Here is a 22,266-nt window from a genome sequence, read left to right on the forward strand (position 1 = left end):
AAAGAAAGAAAGAAAGAAAGAAAGAAAGAAAGAAAGAAAGAAAGAATAAAAATGAAAATGAAAAATCAAAGAAAATTAGATCCTAATATTTGTCTAGGACCTCAGGACAAATATTTTTATATTTATGTTGCATAGCCTTATATTAAACTAAAGTTTTTATTTTTATATTTATATTTGGTAACAAAGATTAAACTAAACTTTACATTCCGCTCTTAATCTTATTTTTTCTGTTTATTTGTTTTATTTTCTTTTGTTTAAATAATATTCCTCAAGCTTAATATTGTTATCTGCTTCACTTTCCTGAGTAGAAAATAGGACATAGAAAGCATAAAAGACGTTCTCTTAATCAATAAATTAAAAATAAAAAGTTTGACCCCAAATATGAATATAGATTAAAACTAAATCACATAAAATGTATTTATTATTTTCTAGCTTTAAGGTATTATTATGGAAAGCTGGATGTTCCTTGGTAGAGGTAAAAATATTTAATTTATAAAAGATCACTGTATCACTTTATCACTGTCATCTCATTGCTCATCAATTTGCTTGATGGACACCAGTAACGTCTCCATTGTGAGACTTGTTGCTGTTTTTGGCATATCGAATACACCAAGGGTAGCTTGCCACACTCTGCCATGTGGATGAGATACTCTCAGTAGCTTACTGGGCTCTCTGAGAGGGGCGGAGGAACCGAAACTGGGTCGGCCACATGCAAGGCAAATGCCCTACCCACTGTGCTATTGCTCCAGCCCATTTATAAAAGACAAAACTGGGAAAAACATTACTATTTTAAAGAAACAATCAGAACACTATAGCCTCATATTGGTAAAATAAAACTGTAAACATATAATTACATACAAATGTACTTATAGATTTTACATAATTATATTAACTCCTTCAATAGTTATTCACAGGAGTAAAGAATGGAAGCCTCTCATTCAAATGTTCCATGATTATCTTTGTGTGGTAGGGTTTGAAACGATTGCAAGTTTCTTTTATTGTCTGTTCAGTATTGTTATATAATAAACATGTTACTTTTGTAATTGGTTGTGGAGACCCTCCACAGGACCGCTTCGTAAACAACACCTGTTCTTGTTAATTTCACCATGCTTTGAAAACAGGATGTCCTGTCACGCCCACAAGGTGTAAGAAAACATGATGTCCTGTCACGCCCACAAGGTGTAACTAGCCTATCAGCTGCAGACACTTGGGCATAAACAAGCAGCGAGAGGTATATAAGGAGGGAAGCTGCCTAGCTAGTGGGTTCCCCCCTGGTTCCTCTTCCTTCGTCCGTTCTTTGTTCGTCCTCTTTTCCGTTTGCATGAGAAGGTTTCTTAATAAATCGCTGCAAGAAGAATCTCCGGGTTGCGTCTGTCCTTAGTCCATCCTTCGTTCGTCCTCTTTTCCATTTGCATGAGAAGGTTTTTTAATAAATCGCTGCAAGAAGAATCTCCGGGTTGCGTGTTAATTTACAATTGGTAAAATTTTTTATTAAAAAAATCAGAGGTTTTTGAGTCAAACAAATAAACAAAAAAAACAATAAAACTAGCAGCCAGCCATGAAAAGGGAAAAAAGGAAGTAAAAGAGTGAAGTTAAGAGAGTTATAATTGGGCTGTACTCCATCTTTCTCTATCAGCATGGTATTGCCATATAACAAAACACCACAAGGCCAACCAATGACCTAATTAACAATAGGGTCACTGAAGCCTCTAGAAGTCAACTGGGATCATACTCTGCCTTGGCTGGCTGACTCATATGTCTATGGTCAACTGTGGGTACAATGATTTAGCCCTATGTTGGGATTAGTCAGCTGTATTCTTCTTCCATTTGATATCCCGTCATCCATGTCACTTAATCTTAACATAATGCTATCTTATTCTATAATGACAACAAGGATTCTGCGGGCAGAGCTTAAAACTAGCACATGAAGGGGCAGAGCAATAAGACAGCATGTTGGGAGCTTGTTTTGCAAGACACTGCTCAGGGTTTGATCCCCAGCATCCCATATGGTCCTCCAAGCACTGCCAGGTTTGACTCCTGAGTGCAGAGCCAGGAGTAACTGCGGAGGAGCATCACTAGGTGTGACCTCCAAAACAAACAAGAAAACAAAGACCTAGCACAGAAACCCTCATCTGCATCCCATTGATGAAATCGAATAACAAGAACATCCTAGGCTCATTCTTCTTCCTTGAACATAGATGTCATCTCATTTACTTTTCTCTCTCTTTGCTTGCTTGCTTTCTTGCTTATTCTTCCAAGCACGTGTTATCTCTCCAACACATATTTCTTTTCTTCTCCCTCGTATTGACATGTAAGTAATTTTTGTTCAATAAAAGCTATCTTGCTTCACACACACACACACACACACATACACATGAATAACCTAAATTCAGTAGGGTGGCACTCATATATTGAGTTGTAATATCACTTTTCAAGACTAGAAATTTTTTCTTTCAGTTAAAAACTTATAATATTGCTCTAATGAAACTGATGAGTCAAACTTTTTTTCAATAAGGAATAAAGGAATGATAGCATTTGATCAAATATTGTGAACTTCTGAACAGATGCATTTTAATGTATAATACATATACATACATGTATATATTAAACTAGCAACATAAGTCCCCAAATTTACTAATATGTAAGCAGACTACTAATAATACTGCTAAAAAGTAACCGAACCTCGTCTATGTAGGTTTAGAAAACAGAATAATGATTATGTTTGGTACAAAATGAGTGGAAGATAATTCAGGGAGAAAACATGGGTATGGTGCTGCTTTATTTCTCGATTTTTGAGAAGTCATGATATTAATTACTCTAATTCATGATAGAGGAATGCGTTTTTTTTTTATTTAAGTAGCTATTTACAGTTCTTGTTCAATAGCTCTTTTACTTCCTTTGTTAAGTTGATTGCTAAGTACTTGATTACTTTCAACATGCTTGTAAATGGGGTATTAAAAATTTTCTTTCTGTGGCCGGAGTGATAGTACATTGGGTAAGGGCATTTGCCTTGTATGCCGCTGACTCGGGTCCAATCCCCAGCATCCCATCAGATTCCCCAAGCAGGAGTAATTCCTGAGTGCAGAGCCAGGAGTAACCGCTGAGCATAGCCTGGTGTGATCCAAAAAGAAAAAAAAAATGAAAGTCTTTCTTTTCTATATCATCATTTACTTGTAAAAATACAAAGTATATTTGGATCCCTGCCATATGATTTCTCAAGGAGCTGTGACACTCAGGCTGAGTGGATGATTTATGTTTTCAAAAAAGGAAAGTCAGCTGTAGGTTCATCACCTTACCATACCGAAAATAATTTCACAATGATATGAATAGTGAAGTTAAACAACTTAATTTGGGATATAGAGGGAGGGAGAGAGGGAGGGAGGGAGAGAGAGAGAGAATGGGAGAGAGATGCTCAAGGGAGAGTACAAGTTTCTCCAGACTGGAAAATAGGTACACACACACAAAAAAGTCAAGTGGTGATGTGGACTATTTTCCCAGAATGGAGAAATGAATGTACTCAGAAGTAAGAAATTACACAGCTCAGTGAGAAGTGTGAGCAAATGCTTATCTTTCCTCTCAAATTAGTTTATATGCAGTTTCCCAAATTGCCCCCAAATCCTATTGCTAGGGAGGAAGGATGCTAAGGGAATGAACTTGGAAATACTGGTGTGTTCTTTGGGTTTTTTTGATATTTTTAGTGTGACCTTTGTTCCAGTGGTCATATACTGGAACATATATGTTCCATATATACTTGGTCCAGATACTTGTTCCTCTGAGTATCTAGTCATGCTCTGGGCCCAGCATTCTGCATTATAATGGTTCCCTTCAGTCTGGGCTCCTGTAGGCGGGTCTTATATCTCAGAGGTCTTCATACCTTTGAGAGTCTTTTAGGCTCAAGATCACATTCTATTCCAGTATGTACTTCCTGGGCCCCACTATCTTTCTTCCTGCAACATTATAATTTATCTCTTATGGTTTCTTAGAAAGTGTAATTTTTAGACTCATTTATTCAGCCTTATAAGATTGAAGCCAGAAGAAAAAGAAAATGAAAGTGAACAGGTTGAATTATATGCATGAAAACGGAAATAATTATTCAAAGTTTTCACTAAAGAAATAGCACTGATCTGGATGGCTTTACTAATGATTTATCTGAACTTTCAAGATGCTTACTACCTATCCTTCACAAATAATTCTAAAACAATGGAATAACAGAAAATGCTTTCAAAAACTTTTCCTGTGTTTCTTGTGATTCTTGGTGGTGGAATATGTGCACTGGTGAAGGGATGGGTAATAAATAAATAAATAAATAAATAAATAAATAAATAAAACCTTTTCCTGTGTTAACATGATATCAAAAGCAAACAGAGACTACAGAACACTATCCTTGATAAATATAACTTCAACATTTCTCAACAAAAAATTGGTGTCTTAGGACACCAGATTAATAGTGCACAAAGCTGATGATGGATAAGTGAATTTTACTTGTGCAATTTAAAGATGATTGAACATACATATACAAATTACTAATGGAATATACCAAACGAATAAAATAAAAAATAACAATCACAATGTTATATAGCTAGACACAGAGAACAATTTTGGCAAGATTCAGAATTTACTTCTGATTAAAAACAAAAAACAAAAAAACTATGGGCCTGAGCAATAGTACAGAGGGTAAGACACTTGGCTTGTACATGGCTAACCTGCTTTGTTCCCTGGAATTTCATATGGTTCCCTGAGCCCTCAGCATGGAGCCAGGAGTAAACCCTGAGCAATGCTAGACCTGGGCAAAACACGAACAAACCAAAATAAAATAAAATAAAATAAAATAAAATAAAATAAATGGAGGTAAATAACATAATCATAAGCAACAAATGCAAAGCTAGCATCATACTCAATGATGAAAAACTGAAAGCTTCTATTCTGAGATTGAGCACAAGTAAGAACATTTTCTTTTACTACTATTGCAGCATAGTATTGAGAGTCTTTGTCACATTTAGGCAATAAATAAAAGAAAAAATCATGTAGGAAATAGAGTAAGTATTTATAGATTTTATGATATTATACCTAAAAATTCTAGAGATTCCACAATAAAAAATATTGGAAACAATAGTAAAGTGTCAGAAAAAGAAATCAATTTTCAAAACTCTGTTACTTTTTAAAATATATGCAAACTAAAAAGAAATATATAAATATAAATTCTATTTATAATTCATGTAAAAATTAATGAGACACCTAAGAATATAAAGAGGCAAAAAAGACATACACTAAAACCTATGTCATGTTAAGAGAGAAAGATATAAGAAATAAAAAGTGAAAATATATTGAACATATTGATTCTTGTTTATAGTTTTGAGGAACATTGTTAGATCTATGATCATTGGCTGGAAAGATAGCTCAAGAGTATATACATAGTATGTATAATACCCTAAATTCAGCACCATCACTACACCATATCCCAACCACCACCTGATGTAACCTTGGTGACCTCTTAGTATTGCCAACCCCCATAAAATTGCTGGAGATGGCTTCTATTTAAAAAAACCTAGATAATGCTACTCAGAGTATAACATATATTGCTTTGATCAAGTACCTAATAGTATTCTTCATGGAAGTAGAACCCACACTAATTCTGAAATATATATGCATATTTAAGTTTTTGAACCACTATTTATGATAAGAAATCTCTGGAAACAAATTATACAATAGGTGAATAGCTAAAGACAGTATGTGATACAAATAGATACACTTATATAATAGATTAAATATTGCATTTCTACAACATAGATGAAACTAGAAGTGTTGTATCATATGAAATAAGTAATAAATGCCAAGTTATCTCACTCACATGTGTTATATGAAGAAACAAAGAGTAAAAACAACGTCCAGAGAAGACAAATACTTAGACTCTCACCACAGAATTGAAGTAACCAAGGAGGAGTGGGTAGAGTAGGCTAAAAGGATCTAATGTGTTTTTTTTTTAATGGAGCAATATTGACGTTTCTGGAATTGAGCTAACACTGTACCTCTAACAGACATAAACATTTAAACTCGTGCAAACTAGTGTCACCCCAGTAAAACGTGTGTTAGAAATATCTCAGGAATTTTTAATGTACTTTAAAAAAACAATCCTTCTAGATATTAAGCAGGAAATGTATTTTAGTCTTATTTATTTAGTCTGATTTTTACTGATATGTATATATATAGTTTGACAATCTTTCTTAATGCCAAAAATTTTTTGTTGGGGAATAAAAAGTTTTCATCTGAAATATGCCTGTGGTTTACGTGAATGAATTTTTCTCTTTTTATTTATTTTTGTGTGACTTACCACCACCTCAAAATGCTAGATTTGATCTGTTTAGAATAATTTTAGCTGAAGTAGAATTTATAAAATACTGGCTCAAAAAAAATTAAGGAAGGCCATATCTTTGAATTCAGTAATCCAAGTAGCTATGCTTAATTTAAGAATGAGCAGAGATCCCAGCCCTGGAGTTTAGAAACTGTACCAAATTGATTTCTTTGTATGGTCAATAGATGAATAATTAACTTTCCAAGTCAAATTGTCCATTGTTTTGATATCTGGGACTGAGACTAGGACATTGCATACAGAAGAAAAGGAAATAAATCTCTATCCTAATAAAAAAAAATAAGACAAAAGGCTTTACTTTGGAATATTGTGCAAAATCTTATTGGTATTTGTAAGGAATTGTGATGCATTTAAGATCTGTGAGTCTGGAGACTCGCCATTGAAATCATACAAAATTTTACACATCTCCTTTCCTTTTATTACTAACTCTGTTCCATTACCTTCCAAAGGCTCTGTTCCCTGGAAAAACATTGAATGATTTTCAATAGTCTGTAGTAAAACTTGGAAAAGATAGAGATATGGTACTAAATAATCATGAGAATTGCTTTTAGCTGCAATTTTCTAGAAAGGTGTTTATTTAATTAATTTTAGACCCTAAAATAATACTTTGGCCTGGAGTAAAAATGTTCCCTCCTCTGTCTGTAGTGTGGAAGCAGTATTCTTGTCCCTTGGGTTGCCTTAGCTCTTGCCACTTGACATAAATGTGTATGACCTTAAATCTTTAGATATCCCTTATGGATATAGAAATAAGTCTTGCCATATTCCTGAAATGTCAGATTCCTACCTGACTTGGACCTTATCTCCAAATCCAAGAATGGTGATCCCACCTCCTCCCAATCAAATCAAGATTAGTCTGTTTACACCTTTAAGGCTCATTCTGCAGTGATGCGATGGCTGAAATTGTTGACAAAGGAAACGTTATAATATTTCATGGCATTTTCAAGTCATCATATGTTGAATGTGTGTTTTGCTCAGCTTTGCCAGTCCATGTCACTTTTTCATCTCATATAAAATTCCCCTACATCATGGCCCCAAATGATGTTATTCATCAAAGTGAACTGTGATTCTACTTGTCATAGAGAGAGATTGTTCTCTTTGTGAAGGGGAGCCAACCGGTTGGGTCCTCAGTATTTTAGAAGAAAGTAGATTTCTTTCTCTCTTTTCTAAACCAATGCTTTCTAACTAAGATATTTTTCAGGCTTAAATAAATTATAATAAAATATATTCCCATCTCCCCTTATTTTTAGTTTTCACTGTCCTTTGGGCAGTTGGTCAAAGTATTGCTTGCCACTGGATAGATTTCATTGGTCATTTTATGTAACACACACAATCTCCCAAACTGAGTTGCTTAAGGAATTTTAAATACAAAAGCTGCTTTTTTGTGTGAATACACTAGACATTTTTAATTATCTGTGAATAGAACACAGATAATAGTTTGTAGTGAAACCATAGCTGGAGGGTCATTCCACCTAATGCTGCAGTCCCGTAACAGTGCTTATTTGGGGACAACATAATTAATTTCAATCCTAGAAATAGAGACACAGAAAAAAACAAAATGAAAATAAGAAAGAGCACAGGATAAAGAAAAAGTGGAACAAAATAGGATGGGAAGAAGGGAGAAGGAATAAAGGAAAAATATTTTTCTTCCCCAATTTGCTGTCAACACGTGTGGAAAATAGGCAATCTAAAGATATTTAACAAAATGTGTTTCTTATTTTCTTTCTTGTATTTTTCTTTTTTTCAGTGTAATACTTTAAGCCAGGGGTTTGGAAATTTGTAAGGTAAATGTTCACTTCTAAACATAATCCACAGCCCCTTAAAATTAGTTTTGATGGGCCTGCAAGATAGTATAGTGTTTAAAGAAATTGTCTTCTATGTGACTGACCCTCAATACCTAGCACCACATTTGGTCCCCTAGGTACCACTAGGAGTCATCCCTGAGCAAAGAAGCAAAAATTATTCCTGAATACTAACAGATAGGTTCTAGAAACCAAAAACAAAAGCAAAGACTAAGAAGAGTAAGGCATCCCTAGGAACATTCATTGTTTCCATGTATTAATATATATTTAGCAAAATAAAATTGCAAAGGAAACATCTTAGTAATCTTGTCTATACAGGAGTTCTTGCATGCTAGTCTAATCATACCCATATAATCCTTCTTTGAAGTAGATGAAAGTCTCTAATATCTTACTTTCGATTATCTTGATCTTCTGATAAAGTCACAAAGATCCACTTTCTGACAATGTCAGACCACAGTTTCCAGTATTTTCCCAACATAACCTTGTCATCTGATTCATCATTTTGATTAGCTACTTTGGTAAGTAAATGAAATCTTTAATGACTATTCTTCTCGGATTTAATTGGGTTTTCATTGTGATCCCTCAACATTTGGTGGCAGCTCTAATGAACAAACACAATAGGCTTTTTTCCTTGGCTCTCTTTAAAATGTCTTAATAGGAAACATATTCTGCATTCCCCATGTGCATGTTTTCAGTACAAATCTTTATTTAATCTTAATAGAAAATTTAGTACACAGGCTCTTCCATGTACAGAGTGTTGCTGATGGGAGCATACCGCAGCAGGATCTTATGAGTATAGACTCCTTAGGGGGTATTTTTGAGAAGAGCAGTGCCCAGATCCTCTAAATCATGTTGGCATTTCTGGAAAGTGGTTTGCTACTTTTGGATATTTTCCTAATCAAAAACATAGGAAGAAAAAGGAGGAAGAAAAGGAACAAAAGAAGGAGAAGGAAAGATGAGGGGGGAGGAAGAGAATAGGATTCCTTGAACTAATCACTAATCTTTAATATTACCTTAATCTAGGCAGTACATTCCATTCTGCTCAAAGAGATATTCTTAAGAGAAATTTCTGCCATTTAGGCCAACAAACAGTGAAGAGGGCGTATATTGCATATGTTGGAAAGGTGTGGAGTACTTCAAAAGTCTATGTTGCAGGCAGAATTTGTACTTGTAAATACCAGATGATTGGGTAATTGCTCACTTCATTATTATTTTTTTAGGAATGCAATTTCCATTGATTCTTTCATTTTGGCTACACCAAATTCCTTTCACTTATTTTCAGCCATGATTGGTCAAGATCTATTTATTTATTTATTTATTTATTTATTTATTTATTTATTTATTTATTTAGAGTCTACTCTCCTACAGAAATCAATATTTCAATGAGCTAGAATTGTAACACAGAATTTAGGTACCTAGGTTCCAAATTTTTCAACCAGAGTTGTCTGATACCATTAGTTCTGAAGGCTTTACCTCACAGAACCATCCAGAGAAAACACTGCTATGCTTTTGAATAGATCTTTTCGACTTTAATACTCAGATTAGAGTCGGATATTCATGTTGCCGTCTATTAATTCTCATTTTACAGCTTGAAATGTATTTAAGAAGCGAGAAACCACTTTGGAACATTAAAGCAGATGATGACAGGGAGACCTTTAGTACATGCTTGCTGCCATTAGTTATTGTGTAAAAGTAACTTCAGATGAACACAGGAAAGAAAGAATGCCATTCTCTACTGTATCTGTAAAACACAGGTCCTTATGGAGTTTAAGATTCCCTATGGCAGTGCACACACATTTTTATTGGCAACGCAGACTACAATTCATGAGATGAAAAGTTGCTTTCTCAGATATTTTGGGTCCCCACTATGGAGACTCTCAGAAGTTGTATGGGAATTAAGCAGAACATTAAGGGTCTGATGTTCTCCCTTGGTTTCCACATTTCCCTTCTAACTTTGGCCTTCACCCCTACTTTTAATTGAAATTCCAGAGTTTAGGAAACAACTGATTTTCTTAGGATTAGGCCTGCAGGGGAATCAGAAGCTGAGTCATTATAGGAGTGCACTGAATCTGGCTTTAGAGACTTAATCACTCCACCCAGACCTGTATTTTGGAAAAGAAAGCTTTTAAGCCAGGTGAGTCTTTCAACAGTAGCCTGGAAAACTGTGCCAGATAAAGAATCTTAAACCATATGAATCAAATCACAAAGAAGGCTTCTTTCTTAGTCTCTCTAGAAGCTTCTTTTATGAATAGCTCATATGTCCAGTTTTTAGAAATTCCCATTTGGTGAAATAAAATTAATTACTGTGAACTTCAGTGGTTTCATTACTTCTTTTTGCAAACATAGAACAGTGTATTCATAGAATTGTAGCATTTGAAGAGACTTCATTTGAAACTTGAAGTTTAGATTAACATCCTCTCTGGCCAACACCAACCCAATTCTTCAATAGTCGACATAATATGGACTAAATAATCACTTAACCACATGTCTCTTAGGTACTTTCCATTTCTTCTTAAAATCAGACTGATCTAAAGAACCAAACTAATAGAATTCTTCCTGATATAATTGCTAAGATCTAAATCATTTCAAATAATCCCCCAGTAATAAGCCCTGTTATTTTAATATTAAATGTTATTTTAAGATTAAATGAAAGATGGTAAATGTGGGAGTGAGAGAAACTCACTACTACCGTGAACACAATGCAACTCAAAATCTCTCTCTCTCTCTCTCTCTCTCTCTCTCTCTCTCTCTCTCTATCTCTCTCTCTCTCTCTCTCTCTCTCCCCCTCCCCTCTCCTCCTATCTCTGTCTCTCACTTGTATTTGAGTGGAGGTATAAACTGGCATTTATTTGGAACACCTTAAGATAGGAGGAGGGAAGGTAGTTCCTCACTACACTTCCCTTTTTAAAGTCATCTATGCCAGTGAACTGCTTATAAAAGAATGTTTCGAATCGAACTTCCAATATTATATTATAAAAATCCAGGACAAAATTTACTCTTTGGTGTGTTGGAAAGTTGTGTAATCCTAAAAAAAAGCAGTGTGGAGAGTTCTAGAAGCAGTATGCAGCCACAATTTGATTCATTAATTAGTTCTATTTATTAGATGACCAAGTTGTTTATTTCAAACAGAGAATGATTTAGTTATACCTTATATATCAGGAATAGCCTTGCTTTCAACTAGATGTTAAAAGAGAAAAAAAAAACTAGTATTCCAGTTAGTCTTTCAAGTGGAGTGCAAAAAAAAGTTTCTACTTTCAGTACTTCATCCTAGATGAGGCTGGAATTCTTTTTTTGTTTATTTTGTTTTTGTTCTGTTTTTGTGTTTTTTTCCCCCAGGGATATTATTTTTATTTTATTTTTTATCTTTTTATTTTATAAAGTAGTTCACAATGTTTGATTACATTTAATATTCAAATAAGACTGGATCCATAGCACAGTGGGTAAGGTGTTAGCCTTGCATGTGGCTGGCCCGGGTTCGATTCCTCCATCCCTCTTGGAGAGCACAGCAAGCTACCGAGGGTATCCCACCCACATGGCAGAGCCTGTCAAGCTACCTTGGCGTATTTGATACCAAAAACAGCAACAATAAGTGGCACAATGGAGACATTACTGGTGCCTGCTCGAGCAAATCAATGAACAACAGGAAGACAGTGCTACAGTGCCAATATTCAAACACCAATCCCACCACCATTACATCTTCCCACCACTGTATTTTGAATGTTTCCATCCCAAACCCCAATTCCTGCCCCAAACAGAAGCAAAGTAATATATCTTGTACTTTTTTTAATGAAAGACAGCTGAAAATGCTACAAAAAAGTATATTTTTAGAGGAAAGAGTGTGAAGATTGTTGTATTTCACCCAGGGGTCATTAAGTCCTTCTGTAAGAGATAACTAATATGTTGTTAAAGGTTGAGTCTCATGTGCATATATATATATATATGTATATATATGTATATATATATATATATCGGTAAAAAAATATTTCCCTCTAAGATTGGTTGCCTCCTATTTTGAACTCCATCAAATGTGGTGTGGTACTCTTGGAATATGGGTAAGGTGCGTGGTATAAAGTGTCAAGTGGCTGCTGGAATTCTTTCAGTATAAGGAAATGGTACAAGATTTGGACTATAACCCTTTTCATTAACTTTACAGGGACATCTTTAATAGAAACATCACATACTTTTATTACATATAGTACATGGTACATGGTTAAAATTAAGTCTTGTAGGGCTAAAGAGCTAGTTCAAGGGCTTGTGCTAATGCTTTCCATGTGGGAGGTCCAGGATGAATCTTGACTCTTAATTTTGCCTTGAGCGCCACAAGAAGAAATTCCTGAGTAATGTGCTGGGAGAACCGTGGAGTATCTCTGAGTATAGTCAAAAATCAGAGCAATCACAATAAAAATTCTGCCCTGATTTTCTTGTCCTTTTTTTCTGAATGGGTCAATGTGTCAGTTATTTCTTCCCAATGCCTTCTGGGTTTGGGAACTGTTCAAACTGGCTTTTCTTCCTGCTGCAATTATGTTTTGCAATGAACACGTGTAAGGGCCTGCCTAAAAATTCTAAGATGTTCTGTTTTCTCTTGGTCTCTCCTGACCTGTAATCCGAATGATTCCTCTGGTGTCTCTTGAGTCTCCATTCCCCATGTATCCCCTTTACAGGAGATAGATGGAAGATGTTTAATTTTGCTTCCAAATGTTGGGACTAGAAGAACTCACTCAAGCTTAAACTTTTGAGAAACAAAATCACTTTTTATCAAGTTTAATAAGGCCCCTCTTTAAAAAGGTATAGGATAAAAATATAAGGGATTGGCATAATAATACTCATTTCTTTTAATATATGTATTATATATTTATCTTGATTTGGAGGCCAGGCCCAACAGTATGCAGTATTATTTTGCCTTGGTACTCAGAGGTCATCTCCCATGCTCATGGGACCATTTAGTGCCTGGAAGTGAACCCAAAATATTCACAAACAAAGCTTGCACTATAGTATTTTGAGTTCTCTTCCTACCCCAGTATTTAGAATTTAGTCCTACAGAACCCATCATTTTTTAGCATTATAGTATCACTGTATCACTGTCATCCCGTTGATCATCAATTTTCTCGAGCAGTCTCAGTAAGGTCTCCATTCGTCCTAGCCCTGAGATTTTATCAGCCTCTCTTTACTCGTCCATCCCAATGGTGTCGCATTAGAGGCTCTTCAGGGTCAGGGCAATGAGACCCATCATTGTTACTGTATTTGGCATATGCATACGCCATAGGGAGCTTGCCAGGCTTTCCCCCGTGTGGACAGTAAACTCTCAGTAGCATGACAGGTTCTCCAAGAGAGAGAACTAGGCTATCAGATGTCGCGCAGCTGCACTGCGAGAGGTTGGCTTTATAGTCTCTGGATGTTGGCCATAGTTTATAAACAAATCTATTGCATTAGAGCAATAGGTATAAAAACATATTTTAGTTTTTTCCTTGTTTCTGAGATACATATCTATTTAAACAGCAGCATATTACTTTCTTATCCCCTGTCCCAACATTTTTGTTTACCTTGATATATTGTTATCCAATAAACTTTAAATTTGACATACTTATCTTGCTTCTGTCTCCCCTTCTATGTTGAAAGTCATATGAGAATGACAATCCTTGTTTATTTAATTCACAGCTTTGTGCAGAATACCTAAAACAAGGGTATGGTCCATATTATGCTCTCAGTAAATATTTGTTTGCATTAATTAACTTTATGTTGAACAATAGATGTGATATCTACCTTCTATGCTATATCTACCTTCTATGCTTTCAGCACCAATTAAGAGTTGATATTGCCAAATCTGAGACTTCTGTTGTTAGCTTGAGGCACTCCATCAATATATTTGCATAAGATTGAATCCAACTCTTACATCTTGCTTACAAAGAGGTTTCATTACTGTTTTTCTTAGTTCCTGGGGAAATAAAGGCACTGTTCTCCTGACTGTCTCTCACTCTAAACTACTGTTTCAATCTTGGTATTTTATTAACTTGACATGTCCCCATTCTGACCATATAACTAGGTTTTATGTAATTTTACAGCCAACTATAAAGTATTAGAGGAAGTTTAAAGACATGGTTTATGTAAAACAAATAAACTTTATTTAAATTTTAAATATTTTGAATGACTCTTTTGGTAGATTTTTTTCTGCTGTTAGAAAACAACTGGACAAATTTATTTTTATTCCTTTTTTAAAAAAATTTGTTGAATCACCGTGAGATAGGTACAAGCTTTCATGTTTGAGTTACAATCATACAATGGTCAAACACCCATCCCTCCACCAGTGTACATTCCGCACCAACAATATCCCCGGTATACTCCCCATTTCCCACCCTCCCCCTGCCTCCATGGCAGACAATATTCCCCACACTTCTCTACTTTGGGGTGTTATGGCTTGCAAAACAAACACTGTGAGTAAAGTGGCAGGCTACAAATCAACACCCAAAAGTTCATGGCTTTCTTATAAACAGATAATGAAAGAGAAGAAAGAGACGTTAAAAGAACAATCCCTCTCACAACAGTATCTCAGAAAATCAAGTACCTTGGAATCAGCTTAACCAAATAGGTGAAGGACCTATACAAGGAAAATTACAAAACACTATTTCAAGAAATAAAAGAGGACACTAGGAGATGGCAACACATCCCCTGCTCATGGATAGGAAGAATTAACATTAGCAAAATGGCAATACTGCCCAAAGTACTATACAAATTTAATGTCACTATCAGGATACCCATGCCATTTTTCAAAGAAATAAACAAAACACTCCTGAAATTCATAAGGAACAATAAACCCCCACAAATAGCTAAAGCAATCCTTGGGGGAAAAAAAGATGGGTGGCATCATCTTCCCCAACTTCAAACTCTACTACAAAGAAGTAGCAATTAAAACAGCATGATATTGGGCTAGAAACAGACCTGCAGACCAATGGAATAAATTAAATATCCTGTAACAGACACCCAAATATATGACCACTTAATCTTTGACAAAGGAGAAAGAAATGTGAAGTGGAACAAGGAAAGACTTTTCAACAAGTGGTGCTGGGAAAACTGGATAGCTACCTGCAAAAAAATGAACACTGACCCTGTCTAATATCAGGCACAAAAGTCAGATCAAAGTGGATTAAAGACCTCAATATCAGACATGAATCTATAAGGTACATAGAGGAAAATGTAGGCAGAACTCTCCATGACATTGAAGCTAAGAGCATCTTTAAGGATGAAACAGCACTGACCATGAGAGTAGAAGCAAACATAAACAAATGGGATTAAATCACACTGAGAAGCTTCTGCACTTCAAAAGAAACAGTGACCAAAATAAAGGACAAATATTATATCCTTGAGTATTCCCCGTGTATGTGGTATATGTAGAACTTGGCAAGCTACTCGTGGCATATTCCATATGCCAAAAACAATAACAATAGGTCTCATTCCCCTGACCCTGTAAGAGCCTCCAATTGTTGGGAAAGACGAGTAAGGAGAGGCTGCTAAAATCTCGAGGCTGAGTGTTATAGAGACGTTACTGGTGCCCACTCAAGTAAATCGATGAATGGGATGACAGTGACAGTGATAGAGTGATTTGCGGTATATGTAGTCTCAACTGTGACTTTATATCCTTTACAAAATTACCTTTTTTAGATAATAATTTGGACAAAATTTTCATTAAAAGTACATATCTTCTTGGTGTAGGCAGATGAGATTACTATGGCAATTATTGAAATAATATGTTATTAAACCTGCTATAAGATTGAAGGTAGAAAGACCAGAGGAAAGAATCCCTGTGTGTGGAATAAGTGAAGATATTAATGAGAAGAAGAAAAGTTAGAGTCCACATGAAGAATTTAGTGAATATATTCTTCACAAACAAATCAAATCTTTGATAAAGGGTTGATAACAAGGATATACAATGCACTGGTTGAACTCCACAAGAAGAAAACTGCCAACCCGATCAAAAAATGGGGTGATGAAATGAACAGAAACTTTTCCAAAGAAGAAATCTGAATGGCTAAGAGGCACATGAGAAAATGTTCAACATCACTAATCATCAGGGAGATGCAGATCAAAACAACAATGAGATATCATCTCACACCACAGAGACTGGCCCACATCCCCAAAAACAAAAGCAACCGGTGTTGGCGTGGATGTGGGGAGAAAGGGACTCTCCTTCACTGCTGGTGGGAATGCCGACTGGTTCAGCCTTTTTGGAAAACAATATGGACGATTCTAAAAAAGTTAGAAATTGAGCTCCCATTTGACCCAGCAATACCACTCCTGGGAATATATCCCGGAGAGGCAAAAAGGTATAGTAGAGATGACATCTGCATTTCCATGTTCATTGCCGCTCTGTTCACAATAGCCACAATATGGAAAAAACCAGAGTGCCCGAAAACAGATGATTGGCTAAAGAAACTCTGGTATATTTACACAATGGAATACTATGTAGCTGTCAGGAAACATGAAGTCATGAAATTTGCATACAAGTGGATCAACATGGAAAGTATCATGTTGAGTGAAATGAGTCAGAAAGAAAGAGACAGACATAGAAAGATTGCACTCATATGTGGAATATAATGTAACTGAGAAGTACAAGTTGGCAATGATGCAACTTCTGGCAGATATCTCTCTGGACTTAGTTACTAAAATACTAAATTACAGAAACCCAAAACTGAGAGGCCGCTAAGTGTGGTCACTCGACCTCATACTTCTTCATCCTCAGCAATGGAAAACAAATTATCTAATGCTTCCTTTTCAGCAGGTCTGACTTTAGGGGAGAGACTCTCCAAACAATAATAGTGAATTTTGTTGAAATATTGTATGCAATCAAAGTGAAAGTAAAGTGAAATTTATTAGTTACACAGGTGGGGGGGGGCTTAGGGTGGGGGGGCTAGGGGCTTGGGGGGGGTTGGGGTGTGAGGGGGCAGGGTGGAGCTATACTGGGATTCTTGGTGGTAGAATATGAGCACTGGTGAAGGGATGGGTATTCGAGCATTGTATAACTGAGATTTAAATCTGAAAACTTTGTAACTTTGTAACTTTCCACAATAAAAAATAAAAAAATAAATAAATAGATAAAATAAAAAATGTTTTGTTGAATTAAGAGATACAAAATGAATAGTCAAAGATGTCTTGAAAGCATTAAAGATCTCAGAAGAGAGGAAAACAAACTGCCCTTTCTGCGGAGAGAAGACAATACCTAATGGTATTTACAGTTAGTCATAGCATAATTTTTTTTAATTAAGAAAAAAACAGCAGAGGGGCCAAAGAGATATAACAGTGGGTCAGTTGCTTGCTTTGCATTCTACCCACCTGCATTTGATTCCCAGCACCACAGTGCTTCCCCCAGTCCACTGGGAGTGATGTCTGAGTGTAGAACCAGAGGTAAGCCCTGGTATGGCCCAAAAGCCAAAGGGAAAAAGGAAATAGTAGATACGTGAATTGAGTTTTTCATAGTCCCACAAGGATGATGGCAGAAATAAAAGTTTAGGTCCTCAAAAAAATAAAGTTTAGGTCCTCCACAGAGAAACCTGAAAGATAACTCCTCCTTGAGCAAAGATCTATGAATTAAGTACTAAACTACTAAAGTACTCCTTTACTGGGCAAATGACAGGGACAATCCTTCTTTCTGCAGTATAAATAATTCCTTTTATAGGTCATCCAGAAGCTTTTTGGTCTTACATGAATTAAAGTTGTTTGTGGTTCCCTTATGTTTTTCTTTCCATTCATTATTAGTATTAGAGAAATCAAAATATACTTGTACGTAGAATTTTGAGAAATATTTACCACTTTGAAAAAATAGGGAAAAAACGAACAAGATTCATTGAGCAGTTAATAATGATCAAATTGATGTACTTATGTATAAAGTTCATACATAATTGTGAGCTTTATGTATAATTGATGTATGAAGCATAGTTGATGATTGATGGAAACTGATGATAATAGTGAAGGAAATTAATGCTGCACTAGAAACTGTATGTAAACCATAAAAAAGATGACAGATTCTAAATAATTTAAATTTTCATTGAGATTTCTTCATTATCACAGGAAATTCTTTAAAGTATGTTTTTATATACTCAGGTGCATGCAAAATTTTTATTCATCCTTTAATAGTTAAATTTTATTTTAATGGCCAAATATTAAAATATTACAATATTTTGAAATTCATTGATAGTGTGACATAATGTATGGCCAATTTGAAGTGTTTCACATGTTCTTAAGAAAAGTATACATCAGGGCCAGACAGATAGTACAGAAGGTAGGCACTTGCTTTGCTTGCAAGTGATCTGGGTTCGATTCTGAGGATCCCACATGGATCTCTGAGCCCCAACAGGACTGATCCCTGAAATCAAAGCCAGGAATAATACTGGAGTAATGCCTGGATGAGACCAAAAGAACAAATCAACAAATTATATACATATAATTAATAATTATATATATCATGCTGGAGTAATTCTATAGTAGGTAGGGCATTGGCCCTACCAGTGTATGAGGCTAACATGGATGTAGTCCCTGGCACCATATAAAGTCCCCCAAGCCCTACCAAAAGTGATCCCTGAGCACAGAGCAAGAAGTAATCCTGAGCATTGCCAGCGATGGCTCAAAACTCTAAATATATAAATGTTTAAAAAATCTTATGTATTATTCTATGGAAATTTTTAATAGTTATTGGCATACAAACCTAGAATAAATATAATATAAATTTGTTTATATTTATTAATTTTCTTTTTCCATTTTGTACAGTTTATTAATATAATTTGATTATAGCGTGATTATTATTTATTCTCTTAATCTAAAAGCGTCTTTAGTTAGGCTAGCTTTGTCAAAGTCATTTTGCAAATGTGAATATTTTTCTCTGAAGGTTTGCAGGTGTTATTGTAATATCTTTTTCTTAATCATTTTCAGCAGTTTTTATTCCCTTCTTAGTGATGTATATTTTCTCTATTTTAAGATCTTCTGAATAGTTTTTTTTCCACAATTCTAATATTTTAATTTTGCTAATTCTAATTTACTTTTGTTAGTTCTACTTGTACAAATTCCAGGTCCTCTATTTATGTATATATGTATGTATTTCAATTAATTACAAAAAATCAATGTGATTTTTTTCAAACTTCATGTTCTCCTTCATTACTCATATCTTTCTATTCGACTTAACCGTTCAAAATTGTTATTCCCTTGCTCATACTCTTAACTATTTTTATTGTTTCTTTTTCTCCTTTTCTGTGTTGCTATCTGTGCAATTTTATCACTTTGCGTTTTCCTTGTCCGCATCATAATTTTCTATTCAGTACGGACAATACTTACTTAAACCCCACAAAACATTTTTCAAGTCAGCAATTATATATTTACTTTTTAAAATTTTGTGAACTTTTTAAAATATCTCTATTTATTAGTTATTCATTTTTTATTTCTTTAAGCATTGCATAATTTTTCCCATATATTTTTCAGCAGACAGCTTTAATTCCTTACATCAAAATTTTTAGATTTCTTTGTGCTTATTCATTCTCTTGGAAGTTCAGTCTCATATCATTATTATTATTATTATCGTTATTTAATTTCAATCTGTAAGAAATTAACTTAAATTTGCAGACTTTTCTCCTTGCTCTGTGAAGTAGAATTTTGCACAAAGGAGACGGTGGTCTGATCCCGTTTGGAATTTTGGGACAACAGCGACATCAGTCAGGCAAAACCTTCGATTGAATATGATGTGGTCACAGCGGCCACTCAACACCTTTATTGCAAACCACAACAGCTAATTAGAGAGAGAGAACAGAAGGGAATGCCCTGCCACAGTGGCAGGGTGGGTTGGGGGGGAGATGGGATTGGGGAGGGTGGGAGGGACGCTGGGTTTACGGGTGGTGGAGAATGGGCACTGGTGGAGGAATGGGTTCCCGAACTTTGTATGAGGGAAGTATAAGCACAAAAGTGTATAAATCTGTAACTGTACCCTCACGGTGATTCTCTAATTAAAAATAAATAAATTATTTAAAAAAAAAAAGAATATGATGTGGTCAATTTCATTATGGAACTGTCCACCTGGAGACTCCCCTGTCCAGCCTTTAGATTCGGCCTTCTGGAACTGTGAGTTACCATGGATGGTCTTGGTCGACATGATGAATTCAGACAGTCTCTCACCCTGATCTTTCCATCCTAGGCCATGTGTCCCAATGTGGAATTCTTCGGGCGACCTTCTCGGACCTATCTTGGCATTAAAATCACCAACAATGATCTTGTAGAAGGTGTGGTCTTCTTTATAGAACTTCTCCAGTTCCATGTAGAACCTCTTAATTTCTTCTTCATCGTAGTTGGATGAAGTAGTTCATCCACGACATCGGCAACTATCTTCCATTCTGCCTGCTGTCTGTCGTCTACAAGTAGTTCACTCGTGTCATCTAGAATAGAATAGAATAGAATAGAATAGAATAGAATAGAATAGAATAGAATAGAATAGAATAGAATAGAATAGAATAGAATAGAATAGGCAGAACACTAGATGAAGGACAACCATGCGAGCAAGCCGGGTTCCGAAGGGGATTCAGCACAATAGACCATATCCACTCAGTGACCAAACTCATTGAAGTTTCGAGAGAGTTCAAGATGCCACTCTGTCTAACATTCATAGACTTAAGGAAGGCCTTCGATTCTGTTGAGACTGAGGCGGTCATCGAAGCCCTGGCCAAACAGGGCATTCAAATTCAGTATATCAAAATCCTCCACGAGCTGTATTGTGGATTCACCACCGGGATCTCACCATTTTACAAGGAAGTGATCATTGATGTAAAGAGAGGGGTGCGGCAGGGTGATAACATTTCACTGAAACTCTTCAGTGCCGCCCTCGATAACATCATGCGACAACTGGAATGGGAAGGAATGGGAGTGAAGATAGACGGTCGGCAATTATACCACCTCTGCTTCTCTGATTACATCGTTCTCATAACACCAAACATTAGCCAAGCGGCACAAATGCACAAATGCTGGCTGACTTCGACCGCAAGTGTGGAAAGGTCGGATTGCAGCTGAATCTCAACAAGACGATGTTCATGAAAAATGAACTGGTCCCTGAAGCTCCATTTGCTCTCAATGGAACAAACATCTCCGAATGCAGCAGCTATGTGTACCTGAGTCGAGAAATCAACATGAGGAACGACTTGGCACCAGAACTGCGCAGGAGGAAGAGAGCAGCATGGAATGCCTTCAAGAGCGTTGAAGAAGTGGTTAAGAGAACAAAGAACCTCCGATTCTGGGCACATCTTTTCAATTCCACCATTCTTCCTGCACTAACATATGCCTCAGAGACCTGGGCCCTAGGCAAACAGGATGAGAATGCTATTAGGGTATCCCAAAGAGGAATCAAAAGAGCTATGCTGGGAATATCATGTCTCACTCAAGTGAGAGAAGGAATCTGGAGTTCTGACCTCCATCGACGGTCAAAAATCAGGGATGCTGTCTCGTTTGCCAAGGCATCAAAAATCAGATGGACTGGTCATGTAATGCTATTCAGAGACAACCGCTGGACTAGAGCTGTCACCGACTGGATTCCAAGGGACATCAGAAGAACTCGTGGCCACCCATCAACTAGATGGTCAGATTTCTTCATCAAATCCCTGAATGAATGATTTGAGGCTCTTCCTGTTCCTGGAGCAAGCAGATATCATTGGGCTACACTAGGACGCGACAGGGACAAATGGAGCCATTACTGGTGCCCGCTCGAGCAAATCGAACATCAACAGGACTGCAAGTGATACAAGTGATGCAAGAAATTAACTGTTAATCAAGATGACTTCCTTTAAAGGATATGTACTACTCCCCTTGGTAACTTTATGTATGTGTGTGTGTGTGTGCGTGCTTATATGCGTGTTAGCGTGTGTGTGTGTGTGTGTTTGTGGTTTCTGTTTGTGTGTGTGTGTGTGTGTGTGTGTGTTTGGGCCTCCCAACATTGTGCTCAGGGCTTGCTCCTGATTTTGTGTTCAGGGAGCTCGACTAAGAAGACCACGTAGGATGCTGGAGATTAAACTTGAGTCTGACTGTGTGAAAGGGTGCTGCCCACTGCACTATCTCTCTAGAGCCCTCTAGGCAGTCATTTAAGCCCTA

General features: G+C 36.1%; 1 pseudogene; it reads left to right on the forward strand.

The window, feature by feature from the left end:
• The window catches only part of LOC129403580 (uncharacterized), a 485,727-nt pseudogene extending 463,936 nt beyond the window's left edge, over window positions 1–21,791 (forward strand).
• The last annotated feature ends 475 nt before the right edge of the window (window positions 21,792–22,266 follow it).

The sequence above is a fragment of the Sorex araneus genome, chromosome 3 (genome assembly GCF_027595985.1).
Source record: "Sorex araneus isolate mSorAra2 chromosome 3, mSorAra2.pri, whole genome shotgun sequence".
In the NCBI taxonomy this organism is placed as follows: Eukaryota; Metazoa; Chordata; class Mammalia; order Eulipotyphla; family Soricidae; genus Sorex; species Sorex araneus.